Source organism: Xenopus tropicalis, chromosome 1 (genome assembly GCF_000004195.4).
Source record: "Xenopus tropicalis strain Nigerian chromosome 1, UCB_Xtro_10.0, whole genome shotgun sequence".
NCBI classification, from domain to species: Eukaryota; Metazoa; Chordata; class Amphibia; order Anura; family Pipidae; genus Xenopus; species Xenopus tropicalis.
In genome coordinates this window covers 216,046,791-216,052,509 of record NC_030677.2, presented here as the reverse complement: position 1 = coordinate 216,052,509, position 5,719 = coordinate 216,046,791, and positions in this window count along the sequence as shown.

Genomic DNA, 5,719 nt, shown 5'->3' with positions numbered 1-5,719 from the left:
AAAAAAAAAGAGAGAGATTTGCACTCTGTCTGTCTGTCTTATCGCTACAGGCCTTGTCTGTTCTGTCTGTCTGTATACGCCTGCACTGCTGTCTGTCTGTCTTATCCGCGTACACTCTGTCCTGTCTGTCTGTCTTATCGCTGCAACTCTGTCTGTCTGTCTGTATCCGTCTGCACTCTGTCTGTCTGTTCTGTATCCGGCTGCACTCTGTCTGTCTGTCTATCGCTACACTCTGTCTGTCTGTCCTGTCCTGTATACGCTGCACCTCTGTCTGTCTGTCTTATCCGCTAACACTCTGTCTGTCTGTCTGTCTTAATCCGCTACAACTCTGTTGTCTGTCTGTCTGTATACGCTGCACTCTGTCTGTTCTGTCGCTTAATGCCGCTACATCTCTGTCTGTCTGTTCTGTCTTATCGCTACACTCTGTCCTGTCTGTCCGTACTTATCCGCTGCACTCTGTCTGTCTGTATCGCGGCTGCCCTCTGTCTGTCTGTCTGTAATCCCGCTGCACTCTGGTCTGTCTGTCTTATCCGCTTACATCTGTCTGTCTGTCTGTCTGTATACGCTGAGTACGCTGTCACTCTGTCTGTCTGTCTTATGCCGGCCTACGACTCTGTCTGTAAATCCGCTGCACTCTGTCTGTCCTGTCTGTATCCGCTGCGCGCTCTGTCCCTGTCTTATCGCTTCACTTCTGTCTGTCTGTATCCGCTGCTACTTGTCTGTCTGTCTGTCTAAATCCGCTGCACTCTGTCTGTCTGTCTGTCTCTGTATCCGAATGCACTCTGTCTGTCTGTCTGTATCTGCCTGCACTCTGTCTGTCTGTCTTATCCGCTGCACTCTGTCTGTCTGTCTTATCCGCTGCACTCTGTCTGTCTGTCTTATCCGCTGCACTCTGTCTGTCTGTCTTATCTGCTGCACTCTGTCTGTCTGTCTTATCTGCTGCACTCTGTTGTCTGTCTGTCTTTCCGCTGCAGCTCTGTTCTGTCTGTCTGTCTGTGATCTCGCTGCACTCTGTCTGTCTGTCTGTATCTGCTGCACTCTGTCTGTCTGTCTATATCGCTGCACTCTGTCTGTCTGTCTTATCCGCTGCACTCTGTGCTGTCTGTCTTATTCCGCTGCACTCTGTCTGTTCTGTCTTAGATCTTGCTGCACTCTGTCTGTCTGTCTATCTGCTGCACTCATGGTCTGTCTGTCTGTCGCTTAATTCCGCTGCACTCTGTCTGTCTGTCTGTCTGTATCCGCTGCACTCTGTCTGTCTGTCTGTATCTGCTGCACTCTGTCTGTCTGTCTTATCCGCTGCACTCTGTCTGTCTGTCTTATCCGCTGCACTCTGTCTGTCTGTCTTATCCGCTGCACTCTGTCTGTCTGTCTGTCTTATCCGCTGCACTCTGTATGTCTGTCTGTATCCGCTGCACTCTGTCTGTCTGTCTTATCCGCTGCACTCTGTCTGTCTGTCTTATCCGCTGCACTCTGTCTGTCTGTCTGTATCCGCTGCACTCTGTCTGTCTGTCTTATCCGCTACACTCTGTCTGTCTGTCTGTCTGTCTGTATCCGCTGCACTCTGTCTGTCTGTCTGTATCCGCTGCACTCTGTGCTGTCTGTCTTATCCGCTATCGACACTCTGTCTGTCTGTCTGGTAATACGCTGCAGCTTGTCTGTCTGTCTATCCGCTACAACTACACTCTGTTGTCTGTCTGTCTGTATTCCGCTGCATCTGTCTGTCTGTCTGTTAATCCGGCTGCACTCTGTCTGTCTTATTGCCGCTTCACTCTGTCTGTCCCTGTCTGTCTGTATCGCTGCAACTCTGTCTGGTCTGTCTTATCCGCTGGCACTCTGTCTGTCTGTCTGTTCTGTCTGTATGTAATCCGCTGCCCTCTGTCTGTCTGTCTGTATCTGCTGCCTTCTGTCTGTCTTATCCGCTGCACTCTGTCTGTCTGTATCCGCTGCACTCTGTCTGTCTGTCTGTCTTATCCGCTGCACTCTGTCTGTCTGTCTGTCTTATCCGCTGCACTCTATCTGTCTGTCTGTCTGTCTGTCTTATCCGCTACACTCTGTCTGTCTGTCCGTCTTATCCGCTGCACTCTGTCTGTCTGTCTGTATCCGCTGCACTCTGTCTGTCTGTCTTATCCGCTGCACTCTGTCTGTCTTATCCGCTGCACTCTGTCTGTCTGTCTGTCTGTATCCACTGCACTCTGTCTGTCTGTCTGTATCCGCTGCACTTTGTCTGTCTGTCTTATCCGCTACACTCTGTCTGTCTGTCTGTATACGCTGCAGCTCTGTCTGGTCTGTTCTTATGCGCGCTGCACTCTGTCTGTCTTTATCCGCTGCACTCTGTCTGTCTGTCTTTCCGCTGCACTCTGTCTGTCTTATCCGCTGCACTCTGGTTCTGTCTGTCTGTATCCACTGCATCCTTGTCTTGTGCTGTCCTGTATCCGCTGCACTTTGTCTGTCTGTCTTATTGCTAGCACTCTGTCTGTCTGTCTGTATACGCTGCACTCTGTCTGTCTGTCTGTCTTATCGCATACACTCTGTCTGTCTGTTCTGTCTTAATCCGCTGCACTCTGTCCCCTGTCCTGTCTGTCTTATTTCCGCTGCACTCTGGGTCTGTCTGTCTATCCGCTACAACTCTGTCTGTCTGTCTGTATCCGGCTGCAGCTCCTGTCTGTCTGTCTGTATCCGCTTTGCAGCTCTGTGCTGTCTTATCCGGCATTACAACTCTGGTTCTGTCTGTCTGTCTGTATCCGCTGCACTCCTGTCTGTCTGTGCCTCATCCGCTGCACTCTGTCCTGTCTGTCTGTCTTATCCGCTGCACTCTGTCTGTCTTCTGTAATCCGCTGCAGCTCTGTCTGTCTGTCTGTCTTATCTGCTGACTCTGTCTGTCTGTCCTGTGCCTTATCCGCTGGCAGCTCTGTCTGTCTGTCTTATCTGCTGCGCTCTGTCTGTCTGTCTGTCTTATCTGTCTGTCTGTCTTATCTGCTACACTCTGTCTGTCTGTCTTATCCGCTGCACTCTGTCTGTCTGTCTTATCCGCTGCACTCTGTCTGTCTGTCTGTCTTATCCGCTACACTCTTGTCTGTTGTCTTATCCGCTGGCAGCTGCTGTCTGTTCTGTCTTTCTGCTGCAAGCTCTGTCTGTCTGTCTTCATCCGGTGCACTCTGTCTGTCTGTCTGTTTCTTATCCGGTGCACTCTGTCTGTTCTGTCTTATCCGCTGCACTCTGTCCTTGTCTGTCTGTCTTATCCGCTGCAGCTCTGTCTGTCTGTCTGTCTGGTATCCGCTGCACTCTGTTCTGTCTGTCCTTATCTTGCTGCACTCTGTCTGTCTGTCTTATCCGCTGCAACTCTGTCTGTTCTGTCTTATCTGCTGCACTCTGTCTGTCTGTTCTGTATCCGCTGCAACTCTGTCTGTCTGTCTTATCTGCTTGCACTCTGGTCTGTCGTCTTATTGCTGCACTTTGTCCTGTCTGTCATTATCCCGCATTGCAGCTCTGTCTGTCTGTCTGTCTTATCCGCTGCACTCTGTCTGTCCTGTCTTATCTGCCTGCACATTTGTCTGTCTGTCTTATCCGCTGCACTCTGTCTGTCTGTCTGTCTTATCCGCTGCACTCTGTCTGTTCTGTGCTGTCTTATGCCGAAAGCACTCTGTCTGTCTGTCTTATCTGCTGCACATGCTGTCTGTCTGTCTTATCTGCTGCAACTTCTGTCTGTCTGTCTGTCTTATCCGAAGCGACTCTGTCTGTCTGTCTTATCTGCTGCAGCTTTGGTCTGTCTGTCTTAATGCACGCTGCACTCCATGTCTGTCCTGTTCTGTCTTATCCGCTGCACTCTGTCTGTCTGTCTGTCCCTTATCGCTGCACTCTGCTGTCTGGTCTTATCCGAAGCATCCTGTCTGTCTGTTGTCTTATCCGCTGGCAAACTCTGTCTGTCTGTCTGTCTGTCTATCCGCTGCCACTCTGTCTGTCCTGTCTGTCTGTCTTATCCGCTGCCTCTGTCTGTCCTGTCTGTCCTTATCGCTGCAATCTCTGTCTTTGTCTTTATGCCTGCTGCACTCTGTCTGTCTGTCTTATCCGCCTGCACTCTGTCTGTCTGTCTTATCTGCTGCACTCTGTCTGTCTGTCTTATCCGCTGCACTCTGTCTGTCTGTCTGTATCCGCTGCACTCTGTCTGTCTTATCTGCTGCACTCTGTCTGTCTGTCTTATCCGCTGCACTCTGTCTGTCTGTCTTATCTGCTGCACTCTGTCTGTCTGTCTTATCCGCTGCACTCTGTCTGTCTGTCTGTCTTATCCTGCTGCACTCTGTCTGTCTGTCTGTCTTATCTGCTGCACTCTGTCTGTCTGTCTGTCTTATCTGCTGCACTCTGTTCTGTCTGTCTTATCCGCTGCACTCTGTCTGTCTGTCTGTCTTATCCGCTGCACTCTGTCTGTCTGTCTGTCTGTCTTATCTGCTGCACTCTGTCTGTCTGTCTTATCCGCTGCACTCTGTCTGTCTGTCTTATCTGCTGCACTCTGTCTGTCTGTCTTATCCGCTGCACTCTGTCTGTCTGTCTGTCTGTCTTATCCGCTACACTCTGTCTGTCTGTCTTATCCGCTGCACTCTGTCTGTCTGTCTGTCTTATCCGCTGCACTCTGTCTGTCTGTCTTATCCGCTGCACTCTGTCTGTCTGTCTGTCTTATCCGCTGCACTCTGTCTGTCTGTCTGTCTTATCTGCTGCACTCTGTCTGTCTGTCTGTCTTATCCGCTGACTCTGTCTGTCTGTCCTGTCCTGTCTTATCTGCTGCACTCTGTCTGTCTGTCTGTCTGTTTTATTCCGCTACACTCTGTCTGTCTGTCTTATCCGCTGCACTCTGTCTGTCTGATCTGTCTTATCCGCTGCACTCTGTCTGTCTGTCTGTCTTATCTGCTGCACTCTGTCTGTCTGTCTGTCTTATCCGCTGCACTCTGTCTGTCTGTCTTATCTGCTGCACTCTGTCTGTCTGTCTTATCCGCTGCACTCTGTCTGTCTGTCTGATCTGCTGCACTCTGTCTGTCTGTCTTATCCGCTGCACTCTGTCTGTCTGTCTTATCCGCTGCACTCTGTCGCTGTCTGTCTGTCTACGCTGCACTCTGTCTGTCTGTCTTATCTGCTGCACTCTGTCTGTCTGTCTTATCCGCTGCACTCTGTCTGTCTGTCTGATCTGCTGCACTCTGTCTGTCTGTCTTATCCGCTGCACTCTGTCTGTCTGTCTTATCCGCTGCACTCTGTCTGTCTGTCTGTCTATTCCGCTGCACTCTGTCTGTCTGTCTGTCTTATCTGCTGCACTCTGTCTGTCTGTCTGTCTTATCCGCTGCACTCTTGTCTGTCTGTCTGTCTGTCTGTCTTATCTGCTGCACTCTGTCTGTCTGTCTTATCCGCTACTCTGTCTGTCTGTTCTTTCCGCTGCACTCTGTCTGTCTGTCTGTCTTATCCGCTGCACTCTGTCTGTCTGTCTGTCTTATCTGCTGCACTCTGTCTGTCTGTCTGTCTTATCCGCTGCACTCTGTCTGTCTGTCTTATCTGCTGCACTCTGTCTGTCTGTCTTATCCGCTGCACTCTGTCTGTCTGTCTGATCTGCTGCACTCTGTCTGTCTGTCTTATCCGCTGCACTCTGTCTGTCTGTCTTATCCGCTGCACTCTGTCTGTCTTGTCTGTCTTATCCGCTGCACTCTGTCTGTCTGTCTTATCTGCTGCACTCTGTCTGTCT